Below are 14,025 nucleotides of genomic sequence, written 5' to 3' on the forward strand. Positions count from 1 at the left end.
GCTAATAAAGCTCTAATTTCTTATGTTCCCTGGACAAAAGCTGAACTGCGATCCATATACAAAGATGTCCCCAAAATAACCGAAGATCCCCACAATTTGCTGAGGAATTTAATAGTCGCTCAAACTTATCAACCTGGTTTCTCTGACTTCTGTCAGTTTATATGCTTGTCACTGAAGGCCAGGCTCAACATTCAATGAAAACTGCTAAGGGGGAAAATCCTGAAAGGTCTCTAGAATTACAACCAGGAGATGACTCCACCAGCTTTTTATATCATCAGGCTATTGCTAAACGCCTGCAGCAGGCAATTCGCAGGGCTTTCCCAAAGCCTGTTGATTGGAATAAAATTCAGGCTTGCTCACAAAAGTCTGATAAACCTGTTCATGAATATTATAATCGACTTCAGACTGTTTTCACAATAAATTCTTGTCCTCCTTCAGAGGCTGATTCTACTCAGCTGGCTTTTAAGTCTACAATTATTAATGAGCTGAACTGAAACCTTTCTGTTTTCGTGAAAAGGATCAGGATGGAATGAAACACCATGCCCACTCTAGATTTGGTCAATTTGGCAAATCAGCTTGCTCACATCCTAGATGAAAAAAAAAAACCCTAAAAGAAAAACAGCTAAAATTCTTAATTTTCAACTCTGGCAAAATAAAGGTCCCTGTACAAAACCAAAACCCTCCTAGTTTCTGCTGTCATTGCAAATAGCCAGGACGTTGGAAAAGCGATGGTCACAAATTTAAGTGCTCCAGGCACCTCCAGCCTTCTAATCAGCCCTTCCAGTGTCCCCCTAATCCCCAATGACAGGACTCTGAGGAACTACAGGGGCTCTTCCCAATCTTCCCTCTTAATGGGCTCGAAGAAGCCACTCTCCAGGTTGGGAACGAATCTCTCTCTGTCCTTACTGACACCGCAGCCACACTCTCAGTGCTCAGCCCCACTGCTATAAAGCAGCCCCTGCCTCAGAGTAGTAAAACAGTTCAAATAGTGGGGACCACTAATAAACCTCAACAGATTCCTGTCTCTGAACCGATCCCTTTTGGTTTAGGCCTTTGGGAGGTACCCACCATTTTCTCCTCAGTTACTCCCCTTCTCCCCCAATCATTAAGGTGAGACTTCTTTAAAAAGTTGCATGCCGGAATTTCTTTCTCCCCAAAGGGGGAAATAACTCTAGAATTTTATAGCAGCCATCAAAATAGCCAATCAGGTAAATGAAATGACCCTTTGACATCTTTCATTTGCTCCATTTCCAATGGCACTATAGCTGAATCTGCGAGCTCTGATCATTTGTCTCTATTGGATCTGCTGCCATCTTCTTTATGGGCAAAATCTTCCATTGATATTGACAGAATCCACAGTGCACTTCCTATCAAGATTCAGGTAGATTCCTCAAAATCCCAGAATCAATCAACACCCCATAAGTAAAGAGCCCTTCAAGGGATAAGGCCTGTAATAGAAGATTCTAAGACTCGGGGCCTCGTTATCCTTTGCACGAGTTCCTGTAATACTCGTGTTTCACTTCTGAGAAAACCCAAGAGCTGAGGGTGGAGGTTTGTCCAGAACCTCCAAGCAATAACCAACATTGTCACTCACCCTGATCCTCTCATCCACTACTACATCCATCCCAACTGAAAGCACATTCTTCACTGTCAATGACTCATGCAGTGCATCTTTTATTATTCCAGCGGACAAAGCTAGCCAATACATTTTTGCCTTCACTTGTGGGGGGAAACCAATTCACTTGGACTGCAATGCCTGAGGGTTTTATGGAAAGTCGTTATATCTCAGAAATCCTGAAGGCTGACCTGGATTATATAATGTTCCTCGGGGGCTCCACTTTGTTGCAGTATGTGGATAACTGCTTCTTCACTCTTCCCCTCAAGTCTCCTCACAGAAAGACAGCCTCCACTTGCTAAAGTTTTTGTCCTTTAAAGGGACATGAGGTCACCAAGAAAAAAATTGCAGTTTTCCCAAACCCAGGTTTGATACTTAGGGCAGCTGAGATCAAAACAAGGGCTGCAGGTACGTCCAGATAGGCTTCATGCTGTTCTAAGTTCCTATTCCCAAAACCCAAAACTGAGCATCAACTGCAGGGTGTTCTCAGGCTGATCGGTTATTGCCAAAATTGGACCCCAAATCTCTCCCTTATGGCCAAACTTCTAGATGTTTTATTAAAGAACAAGAACCCAAATTGATGGGGAAAATAGGAAATGGCCTTTAAAGCCTTAAAGGAGACTTTATGACCCCCCGACCCCCACTTTTGGACATCCCAATGATCAGATCCCCTTTTTCCTTCTTGTATACGAAAAGGAAAGGAATGCCTTTGGGGTACTCACCCACAAAACATGGGGACCACCATAGACCCCTAGGGTACTGCAGTCAGCAACTGGACCCTGTGGCACGGGGATCCCCCCTTGCCTTAGATCCATTACTGCCACGGCCCACCTGGTTAAGGCCACAGAGGAAATTGCTGTGGGTTCCCTCTAACCATCTTTGTGCCCCATGCAGTAGAATCCCTTGTGAATTCTCAACACAGTCAACATTTTTCAGTTAGCTGCCTCCACCTCCTATGAAATCCTTTTGTTAACCGATTCCCACATAACTCTTTCACTTTCTGATAACCTTAATCCTGCTACTCTTCGCCCTTCTGAGACCGATGAAGCCCTTCTTGACTGCCTGACACCAACGGATCACCTCCTGACCCCTCATAATCATCCGTGAGAAACTCCTGTAATGCCAACTTCTCATGGTTCACTAATCTTTCTTATTTAAAAGGTGGAAACAGAAAATTCTGTTCTGGATATGCAATATCAACACCCTCTGATATAACCGAAGTGGCACCTTTGCCTTTGGCTACTATGACCCAACAAACCAAATTATAAGCGCTCATACGGGCCTGCACCCTAGCCAAGGACAAAACTGCCAACATTTATATTGATAGCAGATATGCTTTCAGAGTAGCTCATGATTTTGGAATGTTGTGGAAGCATGGCTTCCTTACTTGCAGCAGAAATAAAATTTAAAATGGCCCATACGTTCAGGAATTATTAGATGCTATACTTTTACCTGCTGCTTTAACTATTATTAAGTTCCCAGGGCATTCTAAACTTGACTCTCTAGAAGCTAAGGGAAATCACCTTAGCTGACACTTTTGCAAGGAATGCTGCCCTTACAGGAAACAACGGCAGTCAAGGCAATGACATGGTCCAAAGGGATATTTCTTCAAATGACAACTTAGAAAAACTGGCTAAAGAAGCCCAACAATTTGCCTCAGAGAAGGAAAGACAAGATTGGAACTCCAACAACTGTTGGTTTGATATAAAGAGAAAGGTCTAGTTCGGGCCAAAAAACAATCCAGTCCTACCAGAGACTCTCAAATTCTCACTCCTAACTATTATACTCATATGTACATTAAACCATTGGTCCACCAAAAAATGATAGCATTTATGAATCAGTATTGGTGGGGAGATAATAAGGCGGTGAAAAGTACCTGCCTTACTTGTCCCACCTGTCCAAAGTACAACCCAGGAAAGCCTGTTCGCACTGCCCCTAGACATTTTAAATTGCCTAATGAAATATTCACGGTCTGGAAAATAGATTTCATAGCTTCCCCCGTCTCATGGAAACACATACGTTTTAGTCATGGTCTGTATATTTTCTTACTGGGCTGAAACTTTCCCTTGTAGACAGGCTACTGCCTCTTTTGTAGTTAAAGTCCTTTTGGAGAAGATCAACCTTACCTGGGGGACCACTACAGAATGCCATAGTAATCAGGGAAGCCATTTTATTGGTCAGGTGCTTTGACAAGTCTGTGCCATTTGGGCTGTTTCACAACACTCACTGCGCTCACCACGCTCAATCCTCAGGTTTAGTCAAATGCACTAATGGCATTATTAATTCTCGACTGGCAAAATCTGTAGAGGCTCTCTAAATACTATGGTCAAAAACGTTGGTCTTGTATATTCTGGATACTAGCCCCTTATCGGAGGCACTGTTTGCAAAAATCTTCTCCCATTCCGTTGGTGGCCTCTTTATTTTGTCAATGGTTTCTTTTGCTGTGCAGAAGCTTTTAAGTTTCATATAGTCCCATTCGTTTATTTTAGCTTTTACTTCCATTGCCTATGGAGTCAAATTCATAAAATGCTCTTTGAACCCAAGGTCCATAAGTTTAGTACCTATGTTTTCTTCTATGCAGTTTATTGTGTCAGGTCTTATGCTTAAGTCTTTGATCCATTTTGAATTAACTTTGGTACATGGTGACAAATAGCAGTCCAGTTTCATTCTTTTGCACGTGGCTATCCAATTCTCCCAGCACCATTTATTGAAGAGGCTGTCTTTGCTCCATTGTATGTTTTTAGCTTCTTTGTCAAAAATTATCTGTCCATATTTATGTGGTTTTATTTCTGGGTTCTCAATTCTATTCCATTGGTCTATGTGTCTGTTTTTCTGCCAATACCATGCTGTTTTGATTATTGTAGCCCTGTAGTACAAGCCAAAGTCAGGAAATGTGATACCTCCATTATTGTTCTTTTTTCTTAAGATTGCTTTGGCTATTCGGGGTCTTTTGTGGTTCCAAACAAATCTGATGATTTTTTGTTCTATTTCTTTAAAATATGCCATTGGGATTTTGATGGGGATTGCATTGAATCTGTATATTGCTTTGGGTAATATGGCCATTTTAACTATGTTGATTCTTCCAATCCATGAGCACGGAATGTCTTTCCATTTCTTTGTGTCTTCTTCAATTTCTTTCAAAAATGTCTTATAGTTTTCAGCATATAGGTCTTTCACATCCTTGGTTAAGTTTATTCCTAGGTATTTTATTCTTTTTGCTGCAATTGCAAAAGGAATTGTTTTTTGTATTTCTTTTTCTGAGATTTCATTGTTAGTACATAGGAAGGCAATGGACTTTTGTGCGTTGATTTTGTAGCCGGCAACTTTACTGTATTCGTTGATTGTTTCTAATAGCTTTTTGGTGGAGTCTTTAGGGTTTTCTATATATAGCATCATGTCATCTGCAAAGAGTGATAATTTAACTTCTTCATTCCAAATTTGGATGCCTTTTATTTCTTTCTCTTGCCTGATTGCTCTGGCAAGGACTTCCAACACTATGTTGAAAAGCAGAGGTGATAGGGGACAGCCCTGTCGTGTTCCTGAACGTAGAGCAAAGGGCTTCAGTTTTTCTCCATTAATTATGAGATTTGCAGAGGGCTTGTCAAATATGGCCTTTATTATGTTAAGGTATTTTCCTTCTATACCCATTTTATTAAGTGTTTTAATCATAAATGGATGTTGTATCTTGTCAAATGCTTTTTCTGCATCAATTGATATAATCATATGATTTTTGTCCTTTATTTTGTTTATGTGATGTATCACATTGATAGATTTGCGTATGTTGAACCATCCTTGTTCCCCGGGGACGAACCCCACTTGGTCGTGATGAATAATCTTTTTAATGCATTGTTGTATTCGATTTGCTAGAATTTTATTTAGGATTTTTGCATCGGTATTCATCAGAGATATTGGTCTGTAGTTTTCTTTTTTTGTGCTATCCAAGGAACTCATGCAACTCAACAACAAAAAAACAAACAACCCAATTGAAAAATGGGCAGAGGACTTGAAGAGACATTTCTCCAAAGAGGACATACAAATGGCAAATAGACATATGAAAAAATGCTCAACATCACTAATCATCAGAGAAATGCAAATCAAAACCACAATGAGATATCACCTCACCCAAGTCAGAATGGCTATCATCAACAAGACAAATAGTAACAAATGTTGGAGAGGCTGTGGAGAAAAAGGAACCCTCATACACTGTTGGTGGGAATGCAGACTGGTGCAGCCATTATGGAAGGCAGTGTGGAGGTTCCTCAAAGTATTACGAATAGAATTGCCATATGACCCAGCAATCCCTCTCCTGGGTATCTACTCAAAAAATCTGAAAACATTTAGAGATAAAGACACGTGTGCTCCAATGTTCATTGCAGCTTTGTTCACTGTGGCCAAGACATGGAAACAACCAAAATGTCCTTCGATAGATGAATGGATAAAGAAGCTGTGGTATATATACACAATGGAATACTATTCGGCAGTAAGAAAAGATGATATAGGAACATTTGTGACAACATGGATGGATCTTGAGAGAGTAATGCTGAGCGAAACAAGTCAGACAGAAAAAGCAGAGAACCATGTGATTTCACTGATATGTGGTATATAAACCAAAAACAACAAAACAAGACAAACAAATGAGAAACAGAAACTCATAGACACAGACAATAGTTTAGTGGTTGCCAGAGGGTAAGGGGGGCGGGGGGTGGGGGGTGGGAGATGAGGGTAAGGGGGATCGAATATATGGTGATGGAAGGAGAACTGACTCTGGGTGATGAACACACAATGGGATTTATAGATGATGTAATACAGAATTGTACACCTGAAATCTATGTAATTTTACTAACAATTGTCACCCCAATAAATTTAAATAAATAAATAAATAAATAAATAAATAAATAAATAAATAAATAAACATTGGTCTTTATAAATCTCAGATCTACCACCTTTGGAACTCACAAACTGTCACCTTTGAGATACTCATAGGGCAACCAATATACCTAGTCCATGCCTCATTCAATCCACAGCTGATAAAAAGAGATATATTTCAAAATTGTAAAGCCTAATTGCTTCTATCAAAATTAACCATGTTCTGGTAGAGCAATCTTTTCACAGTATGTTCCAGGGAGACGAAGACCTTGGTCAACACACTCTGCAACCTGGAGATTTCGTCTATGGAAAAGACACCCCCAGACAGTCAACCTTACTGGAAAGGCCCCTATTAGTCACTGACAGCCAACCCTTGTGCCACCAAACTCCAAGGAATAGACTCTTAGGTTCATGCGACACCCTAAAGAAAAGTACCAAACCCTCATTGGACTTGCGTGTCATCTGGTAACCTGCATGTAAATATTCCCTCGAAACTGAAGCAGACATCTGATGAGACAGCTTTCCCAAGACACTGGGACCAGATCTATTGAAAATTGTCTGCCAAACCTTTGATGCTGACTCTAGTTCCTTGAGGTGTTGTTTATTTGAAGATCTTTGTTTTTTCTCAATGTAGGTATTCATTGCTATAAGCTTCCCTCTTAGCACTACTTTTACTGCCTCCCATAAGTTTTGACATGTTGTGTTTCCATTTTCATCTCAAGTTATATTCTGATTTCCCTTTTGATTTCTTCCTTGACCCCTTGGTTGTTCAGGAGTTGTGTTGTTCAATCTCAACATATTTGTGAATTTTCCACATTCCCTTCTCTTATTGATTTCTAGTCTCATACCATTGTGGTCGGAAAAAAAAATTTGATATGATTAGTCTTCTTAATTTTGTTAAGACTTGTTTTGTAGCCTAACATATGATCTATCCTGGAGACTGTTCCATGAGTCCTAGAGAAGAATGTGTATTCTGCTCTTGTTAGATGGAATGTTCTGTGTATGTATGTTAGGGTCATTTGGACTATAGTTCAGGCTCAATGCTTTCTAACTGATTTTCTGCCTGAATGATCTATTTATCATTGAAAGCGGGGTATTGAAGTTCTCTACTATTATTGTATTGCTGTCTATTTCTCCATTTGTATCTGTTAATAATGCTTTATATATTTAGGTGCTCTGATGTTGGATGCATATATATTTAGTATTATTTCCTCCTGATGAATTGAGCCCTTTAAGCATTATATAAGGAACTTCTTTGTCTTTTATTACATTTTTTTACTTAAATTCTATTTTGTCTGATATAAGTATACCTATTCCTGTTCTCTTTTGCTTTCCATTTGCATAAAATATCTTTTTCCATCCCTTTAGTTTCAGTCCAGGTGTGTCCTTAAAGTGAGTCTCTTGTAGGCAGCATATAGTTGAATCTTTTTTAAAACATCCACTCAACCTCTGTATTTCTTTTGATTGGAGAATTTAGTCCACTTACATTTAATGTAATTATTGATAGGTAAGGACTTACTAATGTCATTTTGTTGTTTTCTGGGAGTTTTGTAGATCTTTTGTTCCTTTCTTCTCCTCGTTTTCTTCCTATGTGACTTAATGACTTTCTACTTTGATTCCTTCTTTATCTTTTTCTGTATCTACCATAGGATTTTGCTTTTTGGTTACGATGAGGCTTACATAAAATATCTTATAAGTCTATTTTAAGCTAGTAACAACTTTGTTTGCATACAAAAGCACAACTTTTACTCTCCCCTCCCAATTTATATTTTTGGTGTCACAGTTATCATCTTTTTTTTTTTCAATTTTATTGGGGAAGGGGAACAGGACTTTACTGGGGAACAGTGTGTACTTCCAGGACTTTTTTCCAAGTCAAGTTGTTGTCCTTTCAGTCTTAGTTGTGGAGGGCGCAGCTCAGCTCCAGGTCCAGTTGCCGTTGCTAGTTGCAGGGGGCGCAGCCCACTATCCCTTGTGGGAGTCAAACCGGCAACCTTGTGGTTGAGAGGACGTGCTCCAACCAACTGAGCCATCCGGGAGCTCAGCGGCAGCTCAGCTCAAGGTGCCGTATTCAATCTTAGTTGCAGGGGGCGGAGCCCACCATCCCTTGTGAGACTCGAGTTGAACCGGCAACTTTGTGGTTGAGAGCCCACTGGCCCATGTGGGAATCGAAGCAGCAGCCTTTGGAGTTAGGAGCATGGAGCTCCAACCGCATGAGCCACCGGCCCAGCCCCCTCATCTTTTATATTGTGTACCCATTAACAAATTATTTTAGCTATAAGTATTTCAAATACTTTTGTCATTTAATCTTTACATTAAAATTATAAGTAAATTATACAACACTGTTACAATGTTCGTGTGCTGTGAATTTGACTATAGCAATAAATTTTATACTTTTAAAAATTTTTATACTTCCTTTTATGATTTCATACTACTAGTTAGTGTCCTTTCTTTTCAACTTGAAGAACTCCCTTTGGCATTCCTTGTAAGTAATCCAGTAGTGATGAACTCCATCAGCATTATTGGGGGTGGGACGCTTCCCTTGTATGTGACGAGCTTTTTTCGTAGTGCTTTCAAGATGCTCTCTTTGTCTTTGATTGTTGACAGTTTTATTATAATGTGTCACAGTGAAGTCTTCATTGGGTTGAACCTGATTGGGAACCTTTGAGCTTCATGTACCTGGATGCCCATCTTTCCCCAGATTTGGGGAATTTTTAGCCATTATTTCTTTAAATATGTTTTCTACTCCTTTCTCTTTTCCTCCTAGAATTCTTATAATACAGATATCATTGCTTGATGTCCTATAATCCTGTAGGCTTTCTTCATTCCTTTTCATTTTTTTTCTTTTTTCTCCCCTGACTGGATTTCAAATAAGTTATCTTCTAGTTCACTGATTCTTTCTTCTGCTTGATCGAGTCTGCTATTGAAGCTCTCTAATGCATTTCTTATTTCAGTCTTTGTATTACTCAGCTCCAGAATTTGATTGTTCTTTTTAATGTTTTCTCTCTGTTGAACTTCTCATTTTGTTCTTGTACTGTTTTCCTGATTTTGTTAAAATGTTAGTCAGTGTTCTCCTGTAGTTCTCTGAGTTTCTTTAGACCAATTATTTTTAATTCTTTGTCAGGCAATTGGTGAATCTCCATTTCTTTGGGGTCAGTTACTGGAAGTTTATTGTGTTCCTTTGGTGGTGTCATGTTTCCCTGACTCATCATATGTGCAGCCTTGGGTGTGTGTGTGCACATGTGAAGAAGCAGTCACCTCTTCCAGATTTTATGGACTGACGTTAGTAAGAAAAAACGTTCACTGTGGGTCAGGGCATACTGGAGTATTCTGTGGCCCTTGGTCTAGTGGTGTAGGATGCCAAGTGTGGGTTTATGTGGTACCTCCAGGTCTGGGGGAGGGCAGGGGGCATTGTGTAGCATTGGCTCAGGAAGCTCTTTTCCACATTGACAACTGCATGATCCTTTGTGATGAGAACTTCAGGGTGTCTGTAGTGGCTGCAATGGATGTTGGGGTCCGTGGTGGTGCCTCCAGGTCCTGAGGTGAGGAACTGGGGCTGGTGGTAGGTCTGGCCAGAGATGGTCGTGTACGGCTGTGGGTGCTGGCTGTAGGTACGAGGGGCATGCAGACACATGGCTGTAGGGTCTAGCTGTGGGCGTGTGTATGGCAGTGGAGTCCTGTGACAGGAGTCAAGCTATAGCCAGGCATACAAGCAGGTGCTAGGGCCTGGACTTTTCACATGCATTCATACATCTACAGAGGGTAGCTGCAGGTATGTGCATGGTAGGGTGTGTGTGGCGGGTAGGGGGTTGGCTGCACAAACCTAAGCCAGTATTATGCACCCACACAGCATCAGAGGCAGTGGCTGGTTGCCAGTGCAGATCCTGGGTCCTGGGCATCCTGTAGCAAAGTGGTTGAAGGGAGGCAGAGGGGAATAGGGAGGAAATCAGGCAACCGGTGTCTGCAAATGTAAAACCTGTGGGGCCATTGGTTTCCTCAGTGGCAAAAGCTGCCAGGACCCTCTGTTGAGCACTCTGCTAGGGTCAGAGATAGGGTACTCAGTGATGAAAGTTGAAGAGGTCCTCTACAGAGCAGACCACTGGAAACCACATTCATTCCCCCACTGCTAAAACTGGTAGTCGCTGCCCTTCTTCCTTGTTCCCAGCCATCTCAAGATGTGTCAGCTATGTCAGTCCCTGGGTGGGGTGAAACTGAAGTGGGTCTTTCACGCAGTGTCCTGAAAGGCTGGCAAGTCTGGTCACTCACCCTGTTCTCCTTTTCCCAGCAAGGGGAGTTTGGGCCAGGGAGCTCCCTCGTGGCACTGAGCAGAGCTGACCAGGCATTGGGATGATGCAGGAAAATGAAACTATTCTTCCTACCCTTTTTTGTGCAGTTATTCTCAGGGTTTTGTTTGTTTTTTGTCCACTGTGTTGATGAAGCTTCTTAAATGGACTCCTGAGTTCTCACAGAGCTATTTTTGTATGTGGCTAGCTAATTGTTCTTTGTGGGGGACAGAAGCTTGGGTCTCCTGCTCCACCATCTTGGTGATGTCACTCTCGTTAGGCATTTTAATTCAACAAATAATTTAAAGTGAAGACATGACAATTATTGTTGTGTACAATATTCATTCATGTATATTTATTGACTATATATCTTTTTATTTTCTTCATTTCTTCCTGCATTTCATGCTTCCATATACTATCATTTTGTTCCTGTCTGAAGAAATCCCTTTAATATTTGTTTCAGAGCAGGCCTGCTTGCAATGCATTGCCTTAGTCTTTGTCTGAAAATATCTTTATTTTTGAAGTATATTTTTGCTACACTAAGAATTTTTGGCTCAGTTATTTTTTATAAGAAATTTAAAGATGAATTCCATAGCTTTTTGGTTTCAATTGTTTTATAAAACATTGGTTATCAATTATACTGTTGTTCTGTTGAAGGTAATGTATCTTTTTTCTCTAACCATTTTTAAGCTTTTCTAATTGACTTTGTCTTTGTTTATCAGCTGTTTTTCCATGATGCACGTAAGTGTGGTTTCCTACTTTTTTTTTCTGCTTGGAGTTTTCTGAGCGTGTTGAACCTCTGGGTTGATGTCTTTCATCATTTCTGAGCAAATTCTCAACTATTACCTCTTCAAATATTGCTTTTGCCTCATTCTCCTTTTCCTCTTGGATTTCAATTACATAAATATTAAACCATTTGAGTATGTCTCACATGTGTCTTGTATGCTAATCTTTTTTCCACCTTTTCTCTCTCTGCTTCACTTTGAGTATTTTTAATTGACCCATATCCAAATGCACTAATCCTACATTCTGCTGGCCCCTCTGCAGCTAAATTCATATACTGAGTTTTGAATTTTAGATATTACATTTTTCAGTTCTAAACTTTCTATTTGAGTATTGTTTAGAGTCCAATTGTTTAAAATTTTCCATCTATTTGTCCTTTTCCTCTATTTTGAATATATCATATATTTTAGAACTCTTATCTGCTAACTTCAATATCAGCAACATCTGTGGGTCCACACCTATTTTTTCCTCTGAATTACCAGTCATACAGTCTTGCCTCTTTGCATATCTAGAAATAATTTTATTGTGTACCAGATAGTGTGTATAGAAGAACCATACAGGTTCAGTGAAAAAGAGAGTTTCCCTGTTGTTTCATTAGTGAATTAGTGTGAGTAGCTGATCAACTCAATCCAATCAGAAACAGCTTGATCAGGGATCTACTGTAAGTATAGTAAGACTCAATCTACTTCTGGTATGTTCCTGTTCCTAGATTCTGGAAGTACAGATCTCCTTGGCTCTAGAAGCTAACAGAAAGACAGTTATGACCTTCAGAAGTTTTTATCTTATCCCTTTAGCTTCCTACTTCATTCAGCTTCAAAACTTGGCAAATGTCTTGAAGGGAAAACCAGCCACATCATTGAAGCAAAGCTCCTCCCTTTCAGTCCCGTATAATTGAAGGAGGTTTCGGTATGCGTTTCAGAAGTTTTTGTGCTGGCTTCCACATTTCTTGTGCAGCTACAGAACTAAGAAAATATCCCAAGGTGAAAACTGTATGCATTTAAGGACCCTTAATGCTTCAATTTGTCACTACAGCACAATGCAACGGCTAAGTTTGCTGACTTCTGTCCCCAAGCAGAAGTCCTTTGCCTGGACCAAGCCTGATCCACGGTCTGTCCCCAGATAAACAAAGGGTTGGCAATTATCAAGTCACTTTGAAAAAATTGTCCCTTTTCTGTAATTTTAGTGAATCCAGTCCTTGTTTCATAGCTCTCTAAATCCTTTTAAACATGACTTTGTAATGAATCCAGTTTTGTCTAGTGGGAGAGTGGTTCTGTGGCAACCTATTTCATTTCACTGTTATAGGAAAGTCCACTTTTTTCAATGCATTTATTTTGCTTATTGTTTGAAGTTGCAGGTTGTTAAATGTTTATTTGCATTTCCTTTTCCATTAATTTTTTGTTTGCTTTTTCTTTTCTTTCTCCTTATCGTTTTCAAGACATTTTCTGTATTATAGAGATTAGTCCGTATTTTGAGATATGTCACAAATGTTCTTTCAGTGTTATTTTGTCTTTTGATTTTTTCCTTTTTTAATGAAGATATTTTGACTTTTTTTTTTTCTTTTAATGTGACTAAAATTTAGGGCTTCTGGATTTTGTGAAATAGATTGATAAGTCTTCCCCACTCAAAGTCAACATAGAAGTTATCCCTTATTGTCATCTAATATTTTTGTTTCCTTTATACTTTTTGTTTCCTTTTTTATACTTGGTATTTCGATCCATATCAAAATGATCCTGGTAATAGGTACATTCTACCTTTTCTCCCCCAGATGGCTACTTGGATTTCCTAAGACCATCTTTTCTTCACTGAAGTGAAATGTCATCATTATAATGTACTAAATTCTCATATGTATTTGGTCTTATTTCTGAATTTTCTATTTTATTGTGGTGCATGTCTATTTGTGCACTAGAAATTCACTTTTACTTATTTATATTTAATTATATATCTTAATATCAAGTAGGGTGAATCTCCAGTCCCCACCATGCTTTTCTTTCTCAGAGTTTTCATGGCTTTTCTGGCATACAGATGTTTCCACAAGAACTTTACAATGAGCTTGACTTTTTCCAAACAAAATTTATTGGTATTTTTATTGGGATTGGGTTAAATCTGTAAATTAACATAGAGACAACTGACAACTTAATGACACTGAATCTTTCTGTCTAGGAATACGATACACATTACTATTTTTTTAGAGTCTTTTTTGGATCCTTTAGTAGCATTTAAATGTTTTCTTCATTCAGATATTGCACATTTCTTGTTATGGGTACTTTTTTGCTGTTACTGTAATTATGATATTTTTTATGTAGTCTAATTTTGAAGATAAGAGATTAAACTGAACTTTACAATACTTGAAAATGAGATTGCTCTTCAGTACCTGGAAGTACTAGAGAAGCTACAGGGATGTGCTAGAAAGACTATTTGACAGTAGGAAAAGAAGATTGCTTTTACTGAATTTTTAAAAAAACTGTTTTTATAAAATGGGAT

This window comes from Rhinolophus sinicus, chromosome 18, assembly GCF_057876585.1.
Source record: "Rhinolophus sinicus isolate RSI-liver-muscle chromosome 18, RSI-T2T, whole genome shotgun sequence".
Classification (NCBI taxonomy): Eukaryota; Metazoa; Chordata; class Mammalia; order Chiroptera; family Rhinolophidae; genus Rhinolophus; species Rhinolophus sinicus.